Below are 11,612 nucleotides of genomic sequence, written 5' to 3'. Positions count from 1 at the left end.
GACGCATGACTGTGAAATTCACGTGTAGACCTATACCTATGGAGGGAGGGTGTGCCAATCGTGACGTATACCCAGTCATTGGGTGTCCGGACAGGTTGTGGGACCGGACGCGTACTGTAAAGTGCGTCTGGTTTGACCATGACGCGCCTACGTAAACAGTTGTCTGTCAGTGAGGAGCTGTGCGTAAATGCGTATTCAAAGTGAAATAAGCAAGTCAGTACACGAGAGTCTTAAAGCCCAAACAAAGTTCTGGTACGCCTGCAAAAGTTGTCAAATTTCGCTCCCAAATGTGAACGTATGCTTAGGAAATGTGCAGGATAACGATGTTATGACAAGATATTCGATGGGTAACGACGAAAATGCGAAATATTAACAAAAAAGGTTCAGTCTCGGTACTAACCCGAACGGGGTCAGGCTAAACTCGGACTCGGTGATAACTCGGCTTCGCTTTGACGGCGGGATTAGTTGTAATGGTTGTCCCTCTGATTGTACAGTGTTGTCCTATGAGAGCGGCCTGTATAAACTAGCGCTTCGTGTTCTGGCTACTCGCAGTAATGGTCCGAGTTGCTACAACGCGCGCATCAAAAACCTCTTTTGCGCGCATGCAAAATTAGTGTGCGCCTATCAAGCACCTCTAAAACAGTCAAAGGCGTTTAATAAACAACAACAAAAACTCCAAAGACCGCGCGTCTCAGCAACTGAGCTGAAGACCGCGCGCTGTCATTTTTGTTTTGTTTGTACAGGATTACGTTAGCACGCATTTTCCTGTCCATTCAGTTAGGCCTCATTTGGTATATTATGCAGTGGCCAGTAGAATGTGGCGATCACGAACTGCGTGTGAATTGTCTGAAGTAGGGTCGAATTTTTCCCGAGACCGAGTTAGTCTGGAGCCTTCTAGAATAAAAGTCGGTTTTCCTACTATTATTATTTTTCTCAAAATACTCCAAACCGGCTCATCATTCCGGCAAACCGCGTCAGCCAGGTAAGTTTCTTAGTGGACTCTTTCGATATATTGCAAGAAAAAATGAAATGGTGCTAGACGGGTTCTCAAGCACTTACCGAAACTTAGTTTTCACTTTAAGTGTCCGGACACCCAATGACCCCCCCCCCCCCCCCCATCCTACCCTTTTTAGGCCGCACGAAGAAAATGCATCGCATGCACTAATATTGCGTTATTTTACAACGGGGATTCAGAACCAACAGGACGGTCACGAGATTCAAAACTGCAGTATTTACGGCATATTTGAGGAAAAACTTAGGCGATTTTTAAAAAAATATTTTCGGAATAAACGAGCTGTAGATCCTTAGGGTGCCGATAGGTGGTACCCTCAATCATACTGTGTTTCATGGCATATGTTATAGTTTCAATTAAAAAAATATGAAAAAAATATCATCCTTCTTCAAAGCGGTCAAGGGGTTGGTCTCGGGTCTACCTATTCTGATCAGAACAAGACCTAAAAGAAATATCAAAATCAAACAGTTCAAAGGTTACAAAACTCAAAATATTTTAGAAAGACAAGTGGTAAACCACGACAAAGCCAAAGGGTTCAAAGTTCTTCATTGTAACATAGAGCAATATAAACATTCATTTTTTTTTTTTTGTGAGCACCCCCCTTGCTTGGAATCACCTCCCAGCAACAGTAGTCAACAGCCTATCTCTAGAAATCTTATTAAAGACAGAAAAAAAAGTCACCTTCGTTACGACCAATTAGTTTTGCTCCCTCTCCCCCCGCTGCACTATACCACTAGCCTAATACCACCCGGTCCGGCCACGGCCACTTATTGATCCAGATCCAGACCCAGTAACTATCATAGTGTTTTCTAGACGGTCTAAATTCGTATTTTTGTTAAACTGTGTGAAGTGAAGGAGCACGCCGTGGTTACGTGGACAGTTAACAGTTCTACTTCTGGTGACTTTTGATATAAGACACTGTTATAACGCACTTTAGTTTTCGAACCCGAGCTAACAATGATGGTTTAACGACAATCATTTTAATCTGCCTTAACATCTATAGAGTTCTACACTCTGCCCCATTGATCAGTGCATTGCCTAACAGCACCAGCGACCCTTGACTGAAAGATCGGTCTGTATCTGGTTGTCAGGGATATGAACCACGGAGACTGCGTCTGGCTTCAAGGATCCCCTCTTTGGAGGAGAGCGATAACGTCAAAAAATAAAAGAGTCCTCCGGACAGACGGATCTTTCTGTCTATACAGCGACCCCACCACTAGTTACAGCCCCCCGCACCAGGGTTATGCATGCCATTGGTACAACGGCGTAGCCAGGATTTCATCTTAGGGGGGGGGGGGCGGTTAGTCTGCGAGGGAGCGAAGCGACCGAGCCCGAGCCAGCGGAGCGAGCGAGGGGGGGGGGGGGGGGGGAGGAGGGTGTGGGAGGGGGTGTCCCCCCTCCCACGGTAAGAACTTTTTGCATTTGGATGTTGTAAATGGTGCAATTTGATGCATGTTTTTGCGCGTTTTATCGACGTGAAACAGTCCCACTTGTTTATGGCAGCAGTTTATTTTGATGTAGGTTATTATTGAATAATTTGCCTATAAAATGGTATAATTCAAATACATTTCTTGTATTAATTCTTTTCACTGAATATCATGAACGCGACTGAACCCGAGCGAGCGGAGCGAGCGAGGGGGTAGGGGAGGGTGTGGGAGGGGGGTGTCCCCCCTCCCACAGTAAGAACTTTTTGCATTTTGATGTTGCAAATGGTGCAATTTGATGCATGTTTTTGCGCGTTTTATTGACGTAAAACAGTCCCACTTGTTTATGGTAGCAGTTTATTTTGATGTAGATTATTATTGAACAATTTCCCTATAAAATGGTATAATTTAAATACACTTCTTGTATTAATTCTTTTCACTGAATATCATGAACGCGACTGAAGGGGGAGGGGAGGGGAGGGTGTGGGAGGGGGTGTCCCCCTCCCACGGTAAGAACTTTTTGCATTTTGATGTTGCAAATGGTGCAATTTGATGCATGTTTTTGCGCGTTTTATCGACGTGAAACAGTCCCACTTGTTTAAGGTAGCAGTATATTTCAGTGTAGATTATTATTGAACAATTTGCCCATAAAATGGTATAATTTAGATACACTTCTTGTATTAATTCTTTTCACTGAATATCATGTACGCGACTGAACCCGAGCGAGCTGAGCGAGCGAGGGGGTAGGGGAGGGTGTGGGAGGGGGGTGTCCCCCCTCCCACGGTGAGAACTTTTTGCATTTTGATGTTGCAAATGGTGCAATTTGATGCATGTTTTTGCGTGTTTTAACGAGTTGAAACAGTCCCACTTGTTTAAGGTTGCAGTATATTTTAGTGTAGATTATTATTGAACAATTGCCTATAAAATGGTATGATTTAAATACACTAGTCTTCTTGTATCAATTCTTACACTGAATATCATGAACGCTGTCTGTTCAGCAATCAAACAGAAAAAGCATGCACACGAGGGTGTAGATAGGGGCATATCCCCTCCCACACGAAGGTGATTTTGCGTTTTCAGACCTGAAATTCAGCGATCTGGTGCAAATTTTTGGTGCAATACTTTTTCATCGAAGTGTTAAAATCACGGAATTTAGCTCTTATTCCGAATGTGCACCATCTGTGCGTATGTATAAAGTCTTAGTGAGGTAGAGCTTAGGGGAAGGGGGATTCCCCCTCCCGCTCGCGGAGCTTTTGCGTTTTTAGAATTGAAATAAAGGGATCTGGGTATAGCCACAGTCTACTTCTTTGCATGGCGGGGTGGGGGGGGGGGGGGGGGAGAAAGCGTGGGCGAGTGTTATCTCCACCCTTCCCTTCCGATGGAGCCTTTATCTTTTTAGGGTTGAAATTGAGATATCTCGTATACGCATATTTGATGGAATCAAAATTTGCGAAATCACCAAAGAAAAAAAATGATGGGGGGGGGGGCTGAGGGAGGAAAGGGTCGATTAAAAGGGGAAATTCCCCTTATACATGAGGGAACCTTCAGTTTTCGGAATATAAGTGATAAGTCTTGTGCACTCAGAATTATTCAGAATTTTTTGTAAATCTAAAAAGTGTACTTAGCTAGGGAAAGAAGCACAGAGGGGGAGGGTTTGGGAGGGGGATACCCCCTCCCAAGCACGAGAGATTTTGCATATTTTGAATTGAAATTCAACGATCTGGTGCACACTTTGAGTGAAATATTCAAAAAAAATATCTTATTTGATGAAAGGTTGCAAAGGAGACCCGCTTCATGTGCATGCGTATACAGTATGCACGCATTTTTTTTCCGCCTCCCAAATCCCCGGTCCAAATCTTAGGGGGGGGGGGGGGGGGGGCGACCGCCCCCATCGCCCCCCCCCCCCCCCCCCTGGCTACGCCAGTGCATTGGTATTGGCATGAGTCGGTGACATTCGATTGGAAGCCTTCATGTGGGTCAGCATTCGTTTATTCTCCACTGACAAGCTAGCAAGCCTACACTCACCATCACACTAGCCTACAGGCGAGGCTAACCAGTTCAACTGATGTAGAGTATCCCTCTCCTTATCTCTTCCTCTCACTTTTCTTTCTTTTTCTCTCCTTCTCTCATCTTACTATCTATGAACAAATTGAACGCGCATGATACATTTTTTTAATGATGTTTATGTACATAATATGTGTGCGTTATCCATACTGGACGTTCCAGTCAAGCTTTTCATAGCTTATGACGATCCAGACAAAATGTGTAATATGTTTCATGTACAAACTATGTGCATATTTGTGAATATATGCATTTTGTGAATAAATCAAATCAAATCAAATCAAATCAAATCAAATCAAAACTGTTGTTGTTAGTGTTGACTGTTACTGTTGGCATTGCATGATAAATGGCAGTTTCGACTGCTGACGGAATTTTACTCACACCCTCACTCACAAAAGCCCATTCACACAAGGACAGCCACTGCACTGCTGAATAGTTTTTCCTTTTTTTTAAAACTTTTTAAACCTTTGAACTTAGATTGAAGTTAGAAGCCAGGTTAGAACTGGTTTGATTTGAGCTAAGGTGTTGACTGACAGTAAGAGTAATATTTGAGGATGGAAAATAGAGTTTGCTCTAAAGACTAAATTCCTTGCTAATCCAGTTCATAGCTTCATAATGTTACAAGTTTTAGGTTTCAAATCGAAATTTCGCAAGCTCTGAGACATAGATTTTTTTAAGATCTAGGTGATAAGGTGTTAAGATTGTATAAGGTTGGTGAAGAAAGCCTTTGGCTTTACTTTGTATGTTTTGAAGTTTTTGAAACCTATTTCAGTTTTTAGATAGAGGTTTGGATGGCATTGGTTTGGGAATCTGATGTTAAAAAGTAGTGATCGTCATTAGTATTGATGAAAGAGATGCATCATGCAAAAGGTATGTCTAACTGTCCCCCATTGTGCTCTTGCTACCAGATCCTCATACACTCAGCAAAATATCCTAGATGGATTAACTGTCATACTGTATTAAAGTGAACAGTGATGTAGATTATTGTGCATCTTATATCCATGGCAGGCTACAACACCACTGTCTTAGCCTATGGCCAGACAGGCCCTGGAAAGACCTACGCCATGGGCAATGCCTACAACATGACGGACGAGGTCAACATGGGGGTCATCCCAAGGGTCATCAGCCGGACCGTGACAATGAGGCGATAAAGCCGAAAATATAAGGAGATATCTGTATTTTTCTCAATAAACCATAACTGTAGACGGTTTAGTCTGGAAACATTTTTATTATGATTATTGTCCACGTTTTGTATATCTAACAATAAAATTATTTAACATCGATTACTGAGTATACCTATTCAAATTCTTACAGTGGTTATTTCTATCCCTAACTCACATTTTAGAACTATTTTAAAGCACTAATGCTGGGTTTTTGTTTCATCTGCAAATGGTAAATTATGCCCTTAACAATGAGAATAACAGACAAATTAAACGCAACAAGAAACATGAATTGATTTACAAAAATAAACCTATGATTTCTATAATATCTCTGTAGCCCTGAAGATAAAGAAAGGTTGAAAATAATGGAGGAAAATGAATGATTCTTTTGTCGAATCTAAATTTAAATGACATTAGAGAAGAAGCAATATCCATAAATATGGTAAAAATGTGGAGAAGATTAGGAAAATGGAAACAATATTTGGTTCTTAATTTTTGACTAATTAATTCTTAAATTCCTAAATTAAAATAACGAAGTAAATGAATTTTGTTCATTTAATCACCTTATTTGTCGCTGTACTCCCTATATCATTTGAATGTTGGAGTTGACAGAAAATTCTTATACTCTTCCTTTAGTTTCCCACTTTGAGGCTATAGAACGAAAACGTATTTTTGCAATTTCTTTCATGTCTCTAATTTTGTTAGACTGAAAATTGTTTCATTGTTATCATGAAGCCCATTCGCACATGAATGACAACATGCCATTTTTTTTTTATTTGTGCTGACCCACCAGGTTTAAAGCCAGTTAAATTACCTTTAATATGGTATCAAATCAAATCAAATCAAATCAAAATCAAATCAAAATCATCTATGAAAATTATAAACTGGAAAAAAGTGTTTAAAAGTGTTCACTTTCTTTTGATCTCTCTCAAATCCACCCTTCATCAGTCATTTCAGGTATTTGTTAAAATCTTTAAAATTGCTACAAGTTCTACAACTGAAAAAAAAATCTTTGTTACGTCGATATGCTGAAGAGTATTATGGAGTCATAATAGAAGAAAGATGCTTGTTTCTTTTATCAAGAATATACGTCTTTCAGAACTAACGTTTTTCGTGCATGCGACTGATTTGTTATGTGGTAGATTTGTGTGTTAGCAGGCGATATTCATTATTCCGAAGTTAGTTTATAGAAAAGTAAAATAAAGTTTGTTATTCCAAAGGTTTGTTAATACGAAAATGAAATTAGGATCGTTATTGTTAAGGACTAGTGCGTTTATCCCAAAATGAAGTAATGATCGTTATGCCAAAGGTTTGCATATTTGAAAATGATTTAAGCTTAGATAATCCGAAAAAGATAAGGTGAGTAATATAGGCCCTACTATAAACGCGTCTTCGAAATTACGAATCTTAGTTCGTTTTCCAATTACGTACATCCAGAAGAACGAACGAACCCTTTTCATTTTTGGATTAAGAACCTTGAGAAAAGCGATCCTTGTTCCATTTTTGGATAAACGTACCTTCAGAATAACGAACCTTCGAAACAACGAATTGTAACCAATAAGGCTTGTTTGAGTGCCAGTGCGTGGATGAGTTATTTGAATATGAACATGATTGTATTATATGTATTGATGAAATTGATGTGGACGTTAAGTCGGCATGACTGTTGGCAATCTTGTCTTCAGTGATGTGTAAGTGATCGTGTGTGTCGCGTGTGTGCGCGCGAGCGTGTGAGGGTGCATGTGTGTGTGAGTGTGCGTGTGCGTGTAGCATGTGTTCATGTTTGAAATGTTCATCTCCCTACTTCCCTGTCAGCTGCTATCAAACGTACCCATCATAAAGACACCTTCCATTGAACAGGTAGCAATTTCAGACATTGGTGCATATCATTAATTTCAGATTAAGAATTGATTCCTGTTTTGCCTGATTTCTCTAATCATATTTACATTTATCACTTTTCTTACATTTCCATCAGTTACAGTGGGGGGGGGGGGGGGAATGAAAGTGAAACCAAAGTAAAAGTCATCTATCTACCTAAATACTTCTCAGCAAAGAACGGAAGACAAGGACACACAGACGCACACACACACACGCAGACACTTCGTATATAATTCAAATACATGAGTAAATGAATGAACGAACGGATTAGTGAACGAATCAATAAACACCACTACAAGACGTTGACACCGCCAAGAACGTGTGTGTGTGTCTGTGTGTGTGTGTGTGTGTGTGTGTGTGCATGGTGTGTGTGTCTGTGTGTGTGTCTGCGTGTGTGTGTGCGCGTTGTGTGTGGGTGCGTACTGTATGTATATGTCAACGCTGGTGGAGTGCGTGCCAAAAGTTCAGTGTTGATAGCGTGATTGACGTTAACTTTGCCATTTATCTGTTCAGATTTTTCTTTTCTAAAAAAGAAACCCAAAACAAAAGCGAAGTAAAGCAAAACAACAGTCTGTGTGGATGTGTGTGCACATATGCGTTTGCTCATGACAGTGATAAAAACTTCTGCAGTATTTTTACGGTGCATTTCCCAAAGTCTTCTGATGCGTAAAAAACAAAGCAAAACCCTAAATCATACCAAATACTGAAAATTCAAGAGTGGTCGCAGAACAATGCAAAGATTGAACATATAGCCTGTAATAAGCATTATATTGTGGGGGCACTGGTGGATAAGACTCCCGACTCCCAATCGGACGACCCGAGTTAGAACCCGCCAAGTGCTTACATCCTTGGACAAGATGTTTTTACCCACTATGTCAATCTCGACCCAGGTGTATGGGTATACCTGGCAACGCTGCGGTAATAATAATGGCAGGGCCCTCTGGTAGAGCAGTGGCAACACTGAAGAGGCTACCCTGGATAAATAAGACCTTATTATTATTATTATTATTATTATTATTATTATTATTATTATCATTATTATTATTATTATTATCATTATTATTATCATTATTATCATTATTATTATCATTATTTAAGCATTGTGCCAAACACAGAGAAGAGGTGGGCACGAACAAAAACACTGCATCGTGCAGTAAGATCGCAAAACTGTTTTCAATAGCTTTTTTTAATCATATTTTTACAGTGCCATTTGAAACACTTTTACATCCACCCCACAAAAACAAAAAAGAACACATTAAATGTTGTCAATTCAATGATTGTAAAATTGTTATGAAATAGGATGAGAAATTTCATAGCAGGGCGTACATGCTGAATTATCGAATATAAAAATAAAGACTCCCATGATATCCCTAAGTGCAAACCAATCTAAAGATTATAAGGCCATAACGTCATCGTCTATTTTAGTTTCCAAATATGATAAACTTAAAAATTGCATAACTTTCTTATCTCATGTTCTATTGGAAAGAACATGTTATTATTTTGTCGCCTTTGTTTATCAATCTAAGTGGACCATTAAGAAGGTGTTTTCATAAGAGCGGGTTCACTCAAATCTGGGTCAAATATTTCATGGCAATTGACTGCTATAAAAGAAATAATCTACTCTGCATATTAGTGCCAGCACGTATCATTGTGTTGCAGACACAGTCAATATAATTCCGTGACTTGATGGGGGAGGAATATTCAATGCACATCTTATGACACACACACACACAAAAACAACTTGAAAGAAATATATGGGGCGTGTCGTCTGTAAATTTCCACATTCCCTGACGGTGCAGTGCGTGCTGTGTGACGAGTAGCAATCATAAAACAGAATTTTTTGATAGTGATTTGAATATGGCTATATAATGTGGTACAGAATTTCCTGATCTCCCATAGTAAGAATCGGATGATCAGAAGTAACATAGTTACCAAATCAGAGAGTGATCCTTTTATCGGGACAGGGTGGAATTGTGAGTCTGATTTATTACTACTATCATCATTATTATTATAATTATTATTATCATTATTATTATTATTATTATGTGTGACCGTGCACTACAAAACGAACAAAAAGTAGCACCCCTTATTTTCACGTGAGGACTCAGGAAAGATGAAATGAGTCAACCAAGTCAATTTTGAGTTCCATATTTTCTAAAAGAGATATTCTTCTTCTACATTATTCTTCAGTTTGGGATCATGAAATGAATGGGAAAGTGCATTTTCAGTAGTTTTTCTACAACCCTTTTTTTGAAGAGTAGTGAGATCAGGTTTGGCTTAGAGGCCCCTTTTCATTTCTTGATAATCCTTTGCAAACTCGTCACTTTCAAGTCTGATAACTTTTGAAGGGATAACACTACTGCTTCGTAAGTTGGCATTAATCATGGATAGAATGTTTTAATAGAGCGTGCTCAATTTCAATTTAATCTGCTAGTCCCTTCATTGCTGTTGCTGCAGTAGTTTACATCGTGTTTTTTTTTTGTCCCATTCATCGCAACAGGTAGCACGGTTTGGTAAAGATTAAACGCTTGAATAGACAGATAGACCCTGAACTTCAGAGCCTCTTTTCTCGGTTCGCTCTTTTCCAGAGTGAGTGCTTTCTTCCAATATTTAGATAGGTTAGGAGTGTTCATTTGAATTGAGTTATACACCATTTTAAAGCTTAGAGTCTGCTCTTTTAGAATCTGTCCTTAACTAAAATCCATGTCTGGCGAGTTTTTGTTTGTTTTGTGGTGCATAGTCACATATATGTGTGTGTGTGTGTGTGTGTGTGTGTGTGTGTGTGCGCGCGCGCGCGTATGCATTGTGATTTGTATATCAACCGACCTTTTTTAAATGTTCTAATGTCTAACTTTTTTCACGGAGAATTTTAGAAGTAAAATCAGATTTCTGTAATGCTTGTGTTTATTGAGAAGAAAATTAAAATTGAATATATTTCAGGAGCTTATACTCACCGACTGATATCTATCATCTCCTATCATCTGCACTGTATTGTGTCAAGTAACTTTTTTTCGATGTTCTTATATTTAAAATTTGTTTCTCTGTTCTAAATAAACTGTCTCAAGAAAAGCTTTTAAAAATGAAATTAAATCAAAAGAAAACAATGGTTGTGTATATTAAACAAAATAAAGATGAATATGTTAACAAGCTATTTTGAGTGCTATCATTTTATACCATCTGCATTGTAATAAAAGTTTCTATAAAAAGAGGACATTTTGAACTTCTAATGTAAAAGGATTCAGACTAAAATCACTAGCATAATACACTAACAAGCAGTATGCCACTTGTAGCGAAGATGTGTTTCATAGCATTCTTTTTTTTGTTGTCGAAAAATACAAGTTTCTCATTGGATTGTATATACGACGATCTTCAAGTCCCAGGCTGTAATCAGCTATATAAAACTAATTTGGCATCAGGTATAGTATGTTTCAAGAGGACGGTGTGTGGCATTTTTTTTTTCAAGGCTCATCTATAGGGATATTGAAGAAACTAAAACCGAACATAATTTTGCACACGAAGTGTTATAGTTCAACGAATAATGTCCTTTATCACAATAAAGTATCCCAAGATTCTCCTTATAGAATGGCTCTGGAATCCAAAGAAAAATCGATTCCGATGGAATCCCATTTTCTTTGTTCATTTTTCAACAATAAATCATATCAATTTTTGGTAATTTTTCGTCTGTTTGCGTTAGAAAGAAAAAAAAATACATATCTGAATAACATCTAAAATCTATAAAGCAATGATATTGGGCTTTTATCATGGAGTCACGATGTTTTGAATATATTCATGCGCAAAAATTCTTCTTTCCCCTAATTTCTTCTTTGTATAACTGACCGAACAGTAAAGATTCGGAGAAAAAAGTAATTAAAAAAATGACGATGACAATTTTTCGGTACTTGAAAAACTTATTTCGAAACAATTTTTCCAAATGAGATATTCCTTTTTTGACGGAAAGATCATTTTGGGCTAACTAATTTTATTCGTTTCATATCATGGTAATTGTTACTATATGAACAGAACGTCAACATGAAAACGATTATGATGCCCTATATCAACATGCTCTGCGAAATGATACCA

This window comes from Diadema antillarum, unplaced genomic scaffold (assembly GCF_040938485.1).
Source record: "Diadema antillarum isolate AM-2024a unplaced genomic scaffold, OU_Dant_1.0 seq00000626_RagTag, whole genome shotgun sequence".
Classification (NCBI taxonomy): Eukaryota; Metazoa; Echinodermata; class Echinoidea; order Diadematoida; family Diadematidae; genus Diadema; species Diadema antillarum.
This window is presented reverse-complemented; position numbering follows the sequence as displayed.